The sequence below is a fragment of the Lethenteron reissneri genome, chromosome 3, assembly GCF_015708825.2.
Source record: "Lethenteron reissneri isolate LAM-NWPU_2019-01 chromosome 3, ASM1570882v1, whole genome shotgun sequence".
In the NCBI taxonomy this organism is placed as follows: domain Eukaryota; kingdom Metazoa; phylum Chordata; class Hyperoartia; order Petromyzontiformes; family Petromyzontidae; genus Lethenteron; species Lethenteron reissneri.
The window spans coordinates 2,660,732-2,678,121 of record NC_083781.1 but is presented as its reverse complement, the minus strand read 5'-3'; positions in this window follow the sequence as shown (position 1 = coordinate 2,678,121).

Here is a 17,390-nt window from a genome sequence, read left to right as displayed (position 1 = left end):
GTCTGACTTTTTGCGACGCCGTGTGACGAAGGAGGGGGGGGGGATCAAACAATCGCCCAAAATCGCGTGACGTCATTTATGGACGGCCCCTTTTCAACAAAAACGGTAATGTTGAAAAGCGAGCAAAAATGTAGGCTGTAAAGCTACAACTTGCAATTATGAATTCACGTAACGCAAACTGTGTGTTGGTCACTCGTGAGCCTCCAAGCGAACTTGGCGTTCAGGGCGCTCGCTTTGCCCTCATTTCTAGTTGTTGTCCCACACGATCCCTAAGGCAGAGTAACCAAGAAGGCTGCGGAGCAAACACCCCGCACTCTGATTGCTTAGGGGGCACGGGGAGCAAGAGGATTGGACGGGTACATTCAAAAGGGAAAAGGGCTGGAGGGTTGGGTGAGCGAGCGTCAGGTGGGACGGCGAGGCCAGGTGGGAGTGGGAGAGAGGTGACGGTTGGTGGAGACGGAGTGCGACGAGGTGCGAAGTCAGGAAGAGGTTAAAAGAGGGAGCTGGAGCCGGAGTTGGTGGGGTTTGCGGGAGAGAGTGAGAACGCATGTGTGGACCCGTGCCGTGAAATGAAGACCTTACCTTGTGGATAACCACAAGGGCCAGAGTGTTCTGTCGCATTTATCTTTAGCTCAACGTTGCCGCCTCGTATCGTCAAGTTCCTTGGTCCGTCCCCGCAGCTCCTCTCCAGCTGGTTGTTGAGATCACGTTGTTTGCCGGCGACTCCTGAGGTCTGTTCATATTTTTCTGACTTCATTGCGAGCTACCACGGGGCACCACGGTGGCTAGGAGATGTTAACTCCCTCGCTGTGTATGCAGGAGGGCGTGGGTTCGATCCCAATTGATGACGCTTGTGTACTTGGAGTTTGAGTGTCTCTCTCTCCCCGTGGTCGCGTGGATTTTTCTCCGGGCCCTCTAGTTTTTCTCTCCACATTTCGAATCAACAGCACATATTTAGAGTAATTGGCTGGCACACATTCCCACGTGACGAGCCACTTCGTTGAGCTATCACTTGTGGCCAGGTCGCTTCTGAAAAAGAGCTACACGGCTCAGTCACTGGCGAAGCCAGTGGGGGATGGGTGGCACGTACCCCCCGCCCCCCCAATGATCTGATCGAAATCCCTAATTTCGATCGGATCATTGGGGTTTATTCGTAATAAATCGGCATTTTGCGACCCCCACTTCCACCGTGTAGCATATTATTACGTGCCAGGGACTCTATGAGATGATAGGACAATAGTCTGAGTCCATAATTGGCAATAAGTAACGGCAAAGCGGTTATAAGTGACTCAGAGAATTGTGCGCAGTTGCGTATACAGTCAACGACTTCCCTGAAGGCATCAACACCTTCAGCGAGCGCGATGCCGATCACACAACGCGGTTCGAATTCGACCCTCGATCGATGGCTGCGCCATCGCCGCACACGCGTCGAATAAAAAGCAAGGGACAAGTCCTTACTTACTAACAACTCCTCTATCATTTTTCATTGCTGGAGGGGTTGCCCCCCTACCTGAAAACCCTGGCTCCGCCATTGAGCTCACTTGGCCTTAGCTGGTAAAATAAAAAATTAAAAAGTTTAGTTGAGAAAGCGCATCTCCTGGCCTGACTGCCGTGCTGATTTTATATTTTGTTTGTGTCATCTCAGTGTACCGGGGTGGTTGCCTTGTTCACCAACTGCAAATTGGAACTTCTCGCTGCTGCTGACCTGGAATTGCCAGTGGAGCTGAGCACTGCCCGATGGTCATTTGACGTTTGACTTTTGGCTGTAAATATTTGTCTCAAAGCGCGCCCCACGGGCTTTGCCCCGTAACGTGCGCGCAGAGTCGCTCACCGCAGCCAGGGTGCGAGTGGCTTCGGCTCAAGATGAGCCACAAGGGAGTTGAAGCTGCGGAGCAAGTTGAGCAGAGACCCCGCTGTAAACTTTGACAACAGTTTGGTGGCTCCCGATTCGAGCGGCAACGCATTTTATTTTTTTTGGTAGCAAGTACAGCATTTAGTGATGAACTGCACTCATCGTATAAGGAACACATTCCTGCGGAGGGAGCTGGTAGGAACGTTGGGTTGCTCGGTCAATGGCCAGGGTCAACGGCGGCGTGGTGTATTCCGCAAATATGGCCGACTGTGAGGGCGGGCACAAGCCGGCATGAGTAGGTTAAACGTTGAGTTTTATAAGGGCACCACAGAGTGACCAGCCCCTCCCCACCCAGCCCCACCCCTTCCACCTCCCACCCAGCCCCACCCACCCCACCCAGCCCCTCCCCACCCTCCCCACCGAGCCCCTCCCCACCCTCCCCTCTCCACCCAGCCCCACCCCTCCCATTTTTGGATCCACGACGAACGGACGGACACAATAATCCCCTGTGGGCTGGTGTAACCAGGAGGTTCCTACCAGTATAATCACCGTGTCTCAATCGTACATGCTGAGGTGGAGGGACATTCTCGCCACAAGATATCATTGTGTGCTCTTCGTGAGCTGCCCAGCAGGGTGCATCCAGCAAGCAGCCCGCTCCGGGTACCAAATCTCACCAACAGCCTCGAGAGAAAAACAACAACCTCGTATGTTTATTATATTAATTTGGGACGTAAGTACGTATGTTGAACTTCTCTCGCACCGTACGTAGCCAAACGCGCTAATCGGAGGTACGTGGTAAGGACAACAAATTCAACACAACAAGCAGCTCTAAAAGAACTGAGTTTTCAATCCACATGATTTCAAAGTGCAAAGCTCCAGTTGCTTCCTAATATCGGAAGGAAGAGCGTTCCAGACGTCCGTGGAAGCGCATCTGAAAGTGCGCGATGCGGTGACCGTCTTCGTTCGATGGTCAGCCAAACGCCGCTGCTGTGAGGATGACCAGCGGAGTTCGCGTGATGGTGGTTTGTGCTCCTTGACGAGATGATCGCGATAATTGTTTTTTTACCCTTCTATCTGGCAACAAAACTGACACCTTTTTTACAATGAGTCATGTTTGCATTGACCACAATACCTGCAGTCATAATGCAAACAAAAACATAACTCTGATAATGTATGCACTGTCCTTGAAGTTGATTGGTCCACACCCAAGACAGCTTTCCTTAGAGCCTAGTCTCACATGGGTTGGACCAGATGATGCAAATGAGGTTCCAATGGTGAGATAATCGCGGTTGCTCATTATGAGTCTCTGATGTGAAGCGACCTACAGTGTTATTCATGAACGAATGTTACATTTCTGTTTTGTCAGCTGAATGGGGATCTTGTTGAGCGGATGCCAACGTTCGCCATTTTCCATGTAGGGCGGTGTTCTTCACTGCAAGGCCCGTGGGCCACTGGCGGCCCCTGACGCCGCCGACAAGACACAAAGAGTGAGAACACCATCATCATCATCGTGCTGCTGTTAAACCCCAATAATGTTTTCAAATGTGTGGTGACACTCACACTGATGTGATGTCTTATCGGCAAAAGTGCCCACCACCTCTAAAAAAGTAGTGAAGAACACTGCTCTAGTTATACATTAGTGAAGAACACTGCTCTAGTTATAATTAGTGAAGAACACTGCTCTAGTTATACATTAGTGAAGAACTCTGCTCTAGTTATACATTAGTGAAGAACTCTGCTCTAGTTATACATTAGTGAAGAACACTGCTCTAGTTATACATTAGTGAAGATCACTGCTCTAGTTATACATTAGTGAAGAACACTGCTCTAGTTATACATTAGTGAAGAACACTGCTCTAGTTATACATTAGTGAAGATCACTGCTCTAGTTATACATTAGTGAAGAACACTGCTCTAGTTATACATTAGTGAAGAACACTGCTCTAGTTATACATTAGTGAAGAACTCTGCTCTAGTTATACATTAGTGAAGAACACTGCTCTAGTTATAATTAGTGAAGAACACTGCTCTCGTTATACATTAGTGAAGAACTCTGCTCTAGTTATACATTAGTGAAGAACTCTGCTCTAGTTATACATTAGTGAAGAACACTGCTCTAGTTATACATTAGTGAAGAACTCTGCTCTAGTTATACATTAGTGAAGAACTCTGCTCTAGTTATACATTAGTGAAGAACACTGCTCTAGTTATACATTAGTGAAGAACACTGCTCTAGTTATAATTAGTGAAGAATACTGCTCTAGTTATACATTAGTGAAGAACACTGCTCTAGTTATACATTAGTGAAGAACTCTGCTCTAGTTATACATTAGTGAAGAACTCTGCTCTAGTTATAATTAGTGAAGAACACTGCTCTAGTTATACATTAGTGAAGAACACTGCTCTAGTTATACATTAGTGAAGAACACTGCTCTAGTTATAATTAGTGAAGAACACTGCTCTAGTTATACATTAGTGAAGAACACTGCTCTAGTTATACATTAGTGAAGAACTCTGCTCTAGTTATACATTAGTGAAGAACTCTGCTCTAGTTATACATTAGTGAAGAACACTGCTCTAGTTATACATTAGTGAAGAACACTGCTCTAGTTATACATTAGTGAAGAACACTGCTCTAGTTATACATTAGTGAAGAACACTGCTCTAGTTATACATTAGTGAAGATCACTGCTCTAGTTATACATTAGTGAAGAACACTGCTCTAGTTATACATTAGTGAAGAACACTGCTCTAGTTATACATTAGTGAAGAACTCTGCTCTAGTTATACATTAGTGAAGAACACTGCTCTAGTTATAATTAGTGAAGAACACTGCTCTCGTTATACATTAGTGCAGAACTCTGCTCTAGTTATACATTAGTGAAGAACTCTGCTCTAGTTATACATTAGTGAAGAACACTGCTCTAGTTATACATTAGTGAAGAACTCTGCTCTAGTTATACATTAGTGAAGAACTCTGCTCTAGTTATACATTAGTGAAGAACACTGCTCTAGTTATACATTAGTGAAGAACACTGCTCTAGTTATAATTAGTGAAGAACACTGCTCTAGTTATACATTAGTGAAGAACACTGCTCTAGTTATACATTAGTGAAGAACTCTGCTCTAGTTATACATTAGTGAAGAACTCTGCTCTAGTTATAATTAGTGAAGAACACTGCTCTAGTTATACATTAGTGAAGAACACTGCTCTAGTTATACATTAGTGAAGAACACTGCTCTAGTTATAATTAGTGAAGAACACTGCTCTAGTTATACATTAGTGAAGAACACTGCTCTAGTTATACATTAGTGAAGAACTCTGCTCTAGTTATACATTAGTGAAGAACTCTGCTCTAGTTATACATTAGTGAAGAACACTGCTCTAGTTATACATTAGTGAAGAACACTGCTCTAGTTATACATTAGTGAAGAACTCTGCTCTAGTTATAATTAGTGAAGAACACTGCTCTAGTTATACATTAGTGAAGAACACTGCTCTAGTTATACATTAGTGAAGAACACTGCTCTAGTTATAATTAGTGAAGAACACTGCTCTAGTTATACATTAGTGAAGAACACTGCTCTAGTTATACATTAGTGAAGAACTCTGCTCTAGTTATACATTAGTGAAGAACTCTGCTCTAGTTATACATTAGTGAAGAACTCTGCTCTAGTTATACATTAGTGAAGAACACTGCTCTAGTTATACATTAGTGAAGAACTCTGCTCTAGTTATACATTAGTGAAGAACTCTGCTCTAGTTATACATTAGTGAAGAACTCTGCTCTAGTTATACATTAGTGAAGAACACTGCTCTAGTTATACATTTGTAGGACTCGTACTCGGGTTGTCTTTCAGTTCGCTTTATTCACTTAGAGTTCACCTCCTCATCATCACCGCTCCTAGTCTCCCCGTTCGCTCCGCGATCCCGCTCCGCTCTCTCCGTCTCTCCCAAAGTCCGTACGCTTCTCTTCTACCCTACACTCTTCTCTCTACCCCAAAGTCTATACGCTTCTCTTCTACCCTACACTCTTCTCCCTCTCTATCACAACTACCGTACTCTCTGCTCTCGCTCTATCCCCGTACCGTACTCTCCATCACCGGCCACCATCACTCCAGCTTCCACCAAGACTCCCGTCTCTACGTTACGCTATCCTTTTCATATCCACCCCAATCAGTCCCTATTAATTATCTCACCCCCCGCTTTACCCCTCGCCCCCAGGCCCCCAGCCTCACGTGGCCTTGTTATTCCCGCCTGGGCGACGCCAGTCATTAAGCACTCACCCTCTTAACCAATCACCGGCCTGTATCCCCGGTTTCCCTTAACACCTGTTACGCCACTTAACGGCATCTCCCTCACGCCTCAGCAACAACAACATCGTCCTCAAATACCCCCCCCCCCCCCACAGTACACTGCTCTCTTGCATAGCAACAGCACAAGAGAACGCGTGGCGCGCCATATTCCAAGTCCTACATCACCCCCCACCCTGTTGAAAAAGTTAGCCGTCCCGGCTAAACACAACGCACCACGCAGAAACCACGACATGCAAGAAAACCACAACAGACAACAAATGTACACAATCCCCAAGTCCCCAAAGTTTTAAGAAAAAGTTAATCTCCTCGAGCAGGTTCCCGCGGCCGGTCCGTCACCCCGACTCGACTGAACAGGGGCCAGGGTATCTCTGTCCGTGGGCGCGGGGCAGCGTTCTGCCCGAACCATGCGTCCATCTCCGCTACCCTGTCCATTCTTCGATGAGACCCCAACGTGGCCTCGTGCGTCCCGGGGTGTCCCCTGCGTCAAAAATGGTGATCCTGCAGACACACGGGGGGTAGACTGCTGAGGTGCATCCTTCCGCTGCCCCCCAGCACGCTCGTCGGACACATCCAATACAGGCCGTTCCGGGATGGGAGATAACGCATCATAAGGCACCACATATCTCTTCAAGCGCGACGGGTGAATGTGCCACAACCGCCAACTGTATCGAATCCTTACACTCTGATCCCGACGAACTTCCACAATCTCAACGGGCCCCTGCCAGGGCCGATGGAATTTCGGTGATGTGCCCACCGGCACCATTGGACAATGTAACCAGGCCTTGTCACCCACTAGCCATGGTTCACGTGGAGCCTGTGTACCGTGCAGGCGCTCATTAGCAGCCTGCCTTCGTTCTGTATTTCCCAGCGAGGCCTCCCTGGCCTCTGTCAACCGATTCAAAGCCTCACGCATAGGGACAGGCATCGCTTGCGACTTACTCTTAGATTTCACACCCAGCCTGACCAAGGCCGGGGCTTCTGGTTCACGACCATACATCAAATAGAAAGGCGAATACCCTGTAGAAGCGTGTGGGGCTAATCTATAAGCGGCCAAAGCCGCCGGGACATGTAGATCCCCAACTGTCTGAGCCGAATTAACCTGTTGGCACAACATAGATGTCAATGTTCGATGAAGACGTTCGACCATCCCGTCGGTTTGCGGGTGGTATGGGGATGTCCGAATTTTCCTTGTACCCAATGCGTCACACACTTCCTTCAATAGGCGGAACGAATTTTTTTTTACCCTGGTCCGTAAGCAGGTGCTCCGGGGCACCTTTGTCAAAAACATAACTCTGCAGGAAGGCCTCCACGATTGATCCTGCCGATTGGTCCGCCAGTGGCCATGCCATAGGCCCACCGAGTGAGGTACTCGACCCCCACAAGCAGGTATTTGTGACCCCGCGGGGTAACGGGGAACGGTCCCAGAATATCAAGGGCCACAATCTCGTTGACTCGCGAAACACGAATTGACTGCAATGGTACTCGATATGGCTGTGCCGGCACCTTTCATCGTGCGCACTCGTGACAAGCTTTAACATACAAATGAACATCATTCTGTAATCCTGGCCGTTTTCTTCTCCCCCAAGTGCATCAATCGCTCGTGCGTGTCGCGAATAAGTTCCCCTCTCAAACACAGTGGTACGACAATACAGAACTTCTGCAAGACGACATCCCATCTGACCAGGAGGTCGTCAACGAGTCGAAGAAAGGCCCGATCATCCGACTGTTTGGAACGAGAGGCCCGTAGCCTCATTTTGGTAAGCGAAGGATCGTCCACTTGCAAGCGCACCCAACGATCCCGTGACAATCCCAGCAACTCAGGCTCTTTAGCCGGTGCTTCGTCAAGCTGGGTCGAATTAGCTGCAGCGGCGATGCCCGGAATGCTCTGTAGTGGCGGCCCACAGCGCAGCGATCCCTCGGAGCATCTACACAAGCCCGATGCCTGAGGCAATCGGGACAGAGCATCCGCGTTAACGTGACGCGTACCTTTCCTGTGCTGGACCGTGAATGAGTATCCCTGCAGGACCTCAAGCCAGCGGGCCATTTGGCCCGAGGGTTGATCGATCCGCAAGGAGTACTGCAGTGCCGCGTGGTCGGTGCGGACCGAAAATTGTCGGCCGTATAAGTATGGTCGATACAACTGCACAAAGTGTACAATCGCCAACAATTCCCTGCGTGTTACACAATATCTTTGCTCCGCCGGGGACAGTATCCGGCTGCCATACGCGACGACCCTCTCAACTCCGTCAATCGTTTGCGACAATACAGCGCCGATGCCCGTATCACTGGCATCGGTGTCCAAAATAAACATTTCCGCAAAATTTGGATACCCGAGCGGCGGTGCGTCCGCCAAAGCGTCCCGGAGCGTTTCAAACAAACGCTGTTCCTCGTCACCCCATAGAAACTTCTTACCCTTAGCAGTCCGCGTGTGCAGCGGCCTCGCAATTGTGGCAAAGTTTTTAACAAATCGACGGTAGTATGACGCAAATCCCACGAAACTACGTACTTCCGACACTGTTTTAGGCACTGGCCACGCACGAACACAACTAGTTTTCTCCGGGTCTGTGGCGACCCCCGCTTCACTGACCACATGCCCCAGATACAGTGGCGGCTCCTGCAAAATCTCTCAGGGGGGGCAAATGTCTGGATGATTGATAAGGATAAGGTCCACCCATGTAATGAATAAATTAACAGCTTAAGCATGTAAAGGCAACTTCACTTCTTTAATATTAATGAAAAATAAAGTGACTCTTACAATACATCTTGTTTGTTTATATACTCACTATTAAAACAAACCACTCAAGTTTATTTTATTAAAGATTCCACTAGGTTGTGATAAATTATATTATTGGATGAAACGTGCTTACGTATGATGACGTTAGCACGTATGATGACGTAAGCACGTTAGTGCATGCCCTCCTGGAAGCCATAGAGAATGCATTGCAGCGCCCGCCGTTCGAAAAAAACATCTTTGAATGTAAGTCTATGGGGCCACTCGGGGCGATTCTCAGCCGTATTGAAATCGCCCAAAAAGAGGCGGTACTCCACAGAACGTGACATGACGCTGATTGGACTATATCCAGAGGCTGACAGTGATGGCTAGCGTGACTCTGTGGTTGAATGACATTGGTGGTGCGTCGCCCAATCGCCCTAATGAAGAAACCGCCCCTGCCCAGATATTTAACCGACGTTCTCAACAGATAATATTTTTGGGGTTTAAATTTCAAATTGGCGTCCCGTACCCTGTCAAACATAGCCCGTAGCCACTGCAAATGTCCTTCAAAATCCTTACTGAACACAATGACGTCGTCAAGGTATATTAAACATGACTACCACTGCAATCCAGACAACACAAGTTCCATCAATCTTTGAAAAGTGGCTGGTGCGGAGTGCAGCCCCATCGGTAGTACATTAAATTGAAACAACCCTTGCGGCGTGCGAAAGGCCGTCTTTGGTTTAGATTCCTCGTCCAAAGGCAATTGTCAAAAGCCCGACAAGAGGTCCAACATGGAAAAATATTTAGCACCGGACAATGCGTCCAATGAGTCATCAATGCGCGGGAGCGGGTATGCATCCGCCACCAAAACCTTATTCAATTTGCGGTAATCCACACAAAATCGCAGAGAACCATCTCGTTTTTTAACCAACACGATCGGGGCTCCCCATGGGCTGGAAGAAGGGGAGACGATATCCTGTTGCAACATCTCGTCAACCGTTTTCCGAATGCAATCCTTCTCCAGTGGGCTCACACGGTGAGGATTCAATCGAATAGGGGGTGCATCCCTAGTATCAATGTGATGCCGCAATAAGGTCGTGCGACTGACATCAAACTTCCCTGAGCTAAAAACATCCTTGAATTCCCAAAGCAACTCCCTTAACCGCGTCCGCTGCTCGGGTGTCAAATCGTCGTTGCATTCATACAACTCGCGAATCCAGCTCGGTTCCTCCTCCGCCCGTGGCAGCGTATCACCACCCCCAGCTGCCAAACATGCATCACCTTCCGAACCTCGCGCGACTGACGCGTGCGCCAACGTAGTCCCTTCTTGAATAACAACTGGCTCGTGCCCCGTGTTCACGATCTGAATGAACGGTTCGGCCGTCGCTGGCACCATCGTAAAAGCACCCACCAAAGAGGGCATTCGTGTCACGGCATTTGAGGGCGACAACAGAATGCCTTCCCCTAATTACCTACTAACAGCTCTTTTTTCAATCTTAACGGGACAAGTAATCTGCGTTGCAGGCGGAACGCGCACCGTGCGGCTAACCACCACCTGGACCACAGCGTTGACCCGAGCAAATTTAGACGGAGTTCCCAAAAATTTCCCTGATGGCAATTCCAATCGTCCCTTCTCAATCGAAATCTTAATTGGCATCTTTTGCAAAAAATCCGTGCCTAACAGACAAGGTACAGCCAGAACAGTCGAAACCAAAATGTATCCAGTTACGCACACCTCCCCGACCTGTATCGTTGCTAGTATTCGACCCATAATACCCAAACTACCCCCATTCGCCGCTATACACGGGCCATCCACTGGTTCCAAAACGTGGGGCGAGGTAGGTAACAATCGGAAGGTTTGCAAGGAAATAAGCGTCGCTGATGCCCCCGTATCGACAATAACCCAAACTTGAATCCCTTGAACAAGCGCCCTCACATCCGACGAACCCGGCGCGGCTCCCAAAACACGATGAGCCAACGCACCCCATACAGCATTTCCTTGCGCATCATACGAAGGGGGATCAACAGTGTGTGTCGTCGCGAATGGGTGAGGTGTAGGATACGGCCGTGTATTGCATGTGTCGCGACTCGCCTGGTAATCCTGCGCTGGGTAGAATCCGCGAATGTAGGCTCCTGATGAACGCGGGAAGCCACCTCTCCATCTCCAGCAGTCCCGTGCGAAATGTCCTCGACGCCCACACTCGTAGCACCGCAGCGGCCCGCCACGTCCGCCCGTATCCGAGCGGCGGTGTGGGCACAACGGCGGTCGTGCGGCCGCTGCGACGTCGGCTTGCACTCCGGTAGACCTCCATCCACCCCGACGCCCACCACCAGGGGCTGTGGTGGCACCGCCGATGGCTCGTCGCGAAGATCCAGGTTGACCTGGATGTTCCTGGCAAGCTGCAAAGATGACCCGTCGTCGTCGTTTTCGCTGGGAAGTGAGAGGACGACTCGTTGCTCCTTCACCATCTGCAACAGTTTCTCCTGGGCCAAGGAATCAAGGGCAGCATCGTCCATTTCCGGGTAAGCCGCTTGGCCGAGGGTCAATAGCGCACTGCGATACGCGAGGGGAGACTCTCCCTCCGCCCGTCGCCTCAACTGAAACTTGCGCTTGGCGACCGAGCGAAGTTCGTAAATGTTCTGCATCACCGTGAATATCCCTGATGATGACAAGCGAACCCCCCGAGGGAGGCCGTAGAACGTCGCCAGTGAGTCGTCGTCCAAGGCCGTTGGCAGGGCCCATAGCGCTTGAGCTTCCGTCCACCCGAGCGACTCATACGCTGCCCAAAATCGTCGTGTAAACGCCGTCCAGTCGCCGACTGTGACCTCAAAGCGTTCCACGTGCAGTCGGCGTGGCGTGCTCGAGGGTGGCGACTCCGGCTCCTCCTCAGCGTCCAGCTGCGCACCTGGCGCCTCGGGAGATCCATCCGCGCCGCCGGCCCCCGCAGGTGTAACGAGGTCGTGCGGCCGCTAATCCAATCCCGTCGGCGCCTCCCGTATCGACTGCATGAATCGATCAAATTCTTGCGTGAGCGCCGCCATCCTGGCCTCCCACGCCGCCATCGTAGCTCTCCATACGTGCGGCGGGCTCGGCTCTTCCTCGTCGTCCGGGTCACCCTCGTCGTGCAGCAGCGCTTGCTCAGTCGCGTCCCCCGGAGATGCGGGAGCCTCCACTCCCGATGGAGGTATCACGTCCGCATCGCTGCTGTCGGCCGACGAGACTGCTGGCAAGTTCTTCTTCTTCATAACTTTCTTTGACATCCCGGCACGGTTCTTTAATCACTTCTGACGCCAGTTGTAGGACTCATACTCGGGTTGTCTTTCTGTTCGCTTTATTCACTTAGAGTTCACCTCCTCATTATCACCGCTCCGTGTATCCCCGTTCACTCCGCGATCCCGCTCCGCTCTCTCCATCTCTCCCAAGTCTGTACGCTTCTCTTCTACCCTACACTCTTCTCTCTACCCCAAAGTCCATACGCTTCTCTTCTATCCTACACTCTTCTCCCTCTCTATCACAACTACCGTACTCTCTGCTCTCTCTCTATCCCCGTACCGTACTCTCCATCACCGGCCACCATCACTCCAGCTTCCACCAAGACTCCCGTCTCTACGTTACGCTATCCTTTTTATATCCACCCCAATCAGTCCCTATTAATTATCTCACCCCCCGCTTTACCCCTCGCCCCCAGGCCCCCAGCCTCACGTGGCCTTGTTATTCCCACCTGGGTGACGCCAGTCATTAAGCACTCACCCTCTTAACCAATCACCGGCCTGTATCCCCGGTTACCCTTTTAACACCTGTTACGCCACTTAACGGCATCTCCCTCACGCCTCAGCAACAACAACATCGTCCTCAAATACCCCCCCACTGTACACTGCTCTCTTGCATAGCAACAGCGCAAGAGAACGCGTGGCGCGCCATATTCCAAGTCCTACACATTAGTGAAGAACACTGCTCTAGTTATATATTGGTGAAGAACGCTGCTGCAGGGTGTTGTTAGGACCTTGCCCTTCTTCACCTGCAACTCAAAGAAACTGGGCCCTGCAGTACGGTCACCCATACATCTTCCAGATGAATGTCATCATCATCGTCATGTTGTCTGTTGTGGAACGCCTGGCCAAGCCGTCACTATCTCCCCTCAGTCTTGTATACACCTTCTTGTATACATCTTCGGCATGTCACAAATACACATGAAGGGGGGAGAGATTGGAAGCGAGAGTCTGGACTGCGGCCGAAGTAAAATATAAACGTATCATACGGGACCCTTCCGTCAAACCTCCCGGTTCCAACCTTCCTCACCGCCAATCGTCAACCATCAACCGAATCGGGACCGGGGCATGGCCGACGCAGCCACCAGATGCACAAATGGCGCCATCAAAAATTCGGCAGCCTGCGAGTGGTGCGGCCACAAATCCCAATCCATCGACCGCATCGTAAACAAAATAGCCAAATCCAAAAACAAACCCAGGTCGGATGGAGAGCCAGCAATCCCATCGGGCTGACTTGAGACAAGGCAGCTCCCAGAGCAGGACAGCACCAGCAAAAGAAAGCCTGGCACAGCGAGGCCGACTGAATCAGAACAACGGACAAAAGCCGGGGAGATCGACAACAAGACCCAGAGGCAGGTGGCAAACTTAAAAAAAAAACGCGCAGGCCAACAAGGCCTAGAAGACCAGCAGGCCAATGAGCCGATGGGCCGCAAGCACCTGTGTGGGTGGCCCAGAACAGGAAGGCAGCCGACTTCGAACCACCTAAGGATCGGCAAAAGGCCCCAAAGCCATTCGGAAGCCAGTGAGTGAGGCCCGTAGGAGGCAGTGATAATGCCGTGGCCTCCAGCAGAGCAAGCAGTGGTTTGCTAATGTAAAACTATAAAAGGTGTCTTGTTTTTTTGTATCTTACCAGGTAAGGCCCACTGAGCTTTTCAGCTCTTTTTCAGAAACGACATAGCCACAAATGATGCTCAACGAAGTGGCTTATCGTGTGGAAATTTATAGCAGCCAAATACTCTAAACGCACGTTGATTCTAAACGTGGAGGGAAAAGCCGGAGAAACCTGAGAAAAATTCACGTGACAACAGGGAGAACATGCAAAGTTCAAATATACGGGTGTCAGGCTCGGGATCGAACTCACGACCTCCTGTATACCAGGTAAGGTAGTTAACATCTCGCCACCACGGCGGCCCAGAGATCAAATGTAGCAAAGATCAACATTTTGCAATCTTCAACAACACGCATTACTATATTGGAATTAAGCGTACAGGACCATTGTTGCCCGACACCGTCTGTTTTATGACTTTCAGAGAAGTCGTGTAAACTACATGCAGATGATCACGAGTCACTTCTTTGCCTGTAACATGAAGCCCGGATTGCGTTATAAATTACATTGCAGAATTCACATATCCGATCAAGAGCCAGATTCCACAAAGCCGTAAATGCAGGCTTGTGGTGTCGCAAAAAGACAAACTTTCCTCCTCCAAACACGGACACGCAGCTCTGAATTGATCTCGCTGCTGTGCCTAAAACTCAGCGTTACAAGCCGGGGGTAGAAGGACACACGCTCACTTAGAGGAGTTTTTTTATTGAGTTTTTTTACCTTCTGCTTTAAAATTTCACTCTTAATAGCAAAGTTTTTTTTGTTATTTCTTCAGACATAAATATTTAGCCTCTTTGCCGTTCCATTATTTAAACCTCGGATTGCGTGGACGTTGATAATTCATAAACGTGTTTTATGCTCCACGAAAAGATTGATTATCGGTCTCTTGTTTTTGTGTAGTTCATGCATGAGTGGTTAACCACAGAACCACTTCGGAATTCCAGAGATTTCGGCCCCCTCCTCCACCCCTCCACCCCTCGTTAAGACCAGTACCGCGTTGCATTATGGGACATCACTGAGATATGTCAAATGTCACCTTAGTTTGGAATGAGCCACGTAACCCCAAAGCTTGTGGAGATACAGGTAACATCCCACAATCTGTACTCGTGCACTGTTTTGTTAATCAAACCATCGTTACGTGAGCTTTACAATTATTTTATTTTTGGGACAGATTGTGTAGGTGTAATGTCAATTGAAGATGTAACGCTGTACCACCTGACAGAGCCTATCAAATAAAGTTGTCACGTGGGAAAATGTGTCACATGATTTGGTGTTTCAGCAAACTGGAGGAATGTTGGAAAGGAAGCCGACATTTCGCACGAGAGATGAGCTTTGTTATCACCTGAAAGTGCTGGATGTAAAACTGAACTATTTATGAAGCTATTTTTATTCTACCAGGTAAGGCCCACTGATCTATATAGCTCTTTTTTTAGAATCGATCTGGCCACAAATGATAGCGCAACGTAGTGGCTTTTCGTGTGGACATTTATATACTCTAAGCGCACGTTTCTAAATGTGGAGGGGAAACCCGGAGGACCCAGAGAAAGATCTTCACGACCACGGGGAGAGAGACATGCAAACTCCGAATATACAGCAAGCGTCAGGGTCCGGATCGAACCCACGACCTCCTGTATACCAGACGAGGTAGTTAACATCTCACCACCGTGATCCCCAGCGAAATGTAATTCGTACAATATTGTCACAATTAAGCTTGGGCCCTTCAAACATTCCTCCTCCGGTTTGCTGAAAAATCAAATCAATTGCCCACATGACAACTTGATTAGATTGTCTCTGTCGGGTTGTGGAGGGTTATTATTAAAAGAAAACTCACAGAATGCATACACAGTCCATTCCAAAAGAAACCAATTATCAATCGTAACAATGGTCGCGAAACCGTGCGCGACAAAAACCACGCGAGATCGTGATTCGCCGTGTGTTAGCAGGGCCTATCAATGTGATTCGCTCCATTCGTGTCTCCAGCTGAGACGGATGCCCCACGTGGAGATGAAGCGACGAGAACTGCCTCGTGTGGCGGATAAATCATGGCTGATGAGTCAGTTAAACGGTTGAACCGATATAGTTTAACCTTGAATTATGGGTGGCCGATGGGTATTTATTGTTTGTACACGTGTACGTATTAACTTGTACCTGCTTCTAATGACAATCCGGTAGCGAGCTTTTGGCACGCGTCCTTGTGAGCTTCAAACCACAGCGGTGCGCAGAGGGCGCTACGTCCTCCGAACAAGGCGCGGCAAGGCACAGGGCGGCTACTCTGAACCACGGACTCGAGCGGAACTCGGGACACGCCGGGGGCAAATCATCGCGGCCGGCGTGTGCGGCCACATCGCCTCCTGGCTCCTGGGTGCGCGCCTCGAGTCAGGAGCCGCGGTCGCGGGGCCCCCGCGCCGCCGCGAGCTGCCGCCGCCGGCCCAGCGGGCACGTCCACGCTTCTAACGCTCCGCTGCACGACACTAAATCCAGCAGCCCGGGGTCTCCTGCCATTAATATTTCAAAATAAATAAGAGCAAATCTCTCTTTTCAGACTTTTAAGCGCTTTGCTGCACTCCATTACGCCTGAACGCCAGCAAGCGATCTTATCAATTTTTCAGGCGGTTTTTATTTCATTATTTTCTTACTTTATTTCATCCCGACGCTCTGTTGGGGTAGCGGGGGAAGCGACGGGGAGGGGCGTTGGGGCCTCGGCGCTGCGCCCACCGCGCCGGCCGCACGCTCGGACTGGGGGAGAATCGCTCGGACGCGCGGCCCGCCGAGCTTGTGTTGTGTGCCATGAACAAGGGGCATGGCCCGAAACGTCGCCCATTATATTTTTGTTTCTTTTCTCTCTATAAGGGTAGTTTGATTGACGAACGTTGAGTGTTAATTTGTGCCCAAGCGTCACTGCCAATGAGGTATCACAACAAAACGTAGCTTGCGTTTGCCACAGTGTGCATATGTAACAGGATTCCCTCGTTATTCGCGAGTTTGCTAGCCACTATTTTGGCTATCTGCGAAGCGCATCTCGAACTCTACACGACGACTGCGTCGAGAGATAGAGAGAGAGAAAGAAAGTGATGGAAAAAAGTGACGAGAGAGAATGTGATGAAATAAAAGAAAGGTTTTTGTAGGCTAATATTGTTATCCGCGAAATCTACTATTCACGCGCATATCCGGAACGTATCCCTCGCGAATAACGAGGGAATGTTGTTTTTTTATGATCTCTACATCCGGTAAATAAAGCATAAAACCAGAGGTCTCCTGTATTACCTACACCACTTTCAGAGCAGGAGTTCTTAGCGGAAACTATTCAAACTAAACAAAAAAACTATAAACTGTTTTTTATTTCACCAGGAAAGGCCCAATAAACTAGAGAGCTCTTTGTCAGAAGTGTCCTGGCCACAAACAATAGCTCAGCGCAGTGGCTTGTCACGTGGAAATGTACAGCAACCAAAATACTCTAAACACACGTTTCTAAACTTGCAGGGAAAAACCGGAGGACCTGGAGAAAAGTCCACGCAACCACGGAGAGAGAGCCATCTCAACTCCAAATACACAGCAGGCGTCAGGGTCGGGATCAAAGACAAAGATCCACCGTGTAGCCTTGCAGACTGTTGGGGAAAGTTCTGTTAGCGTGC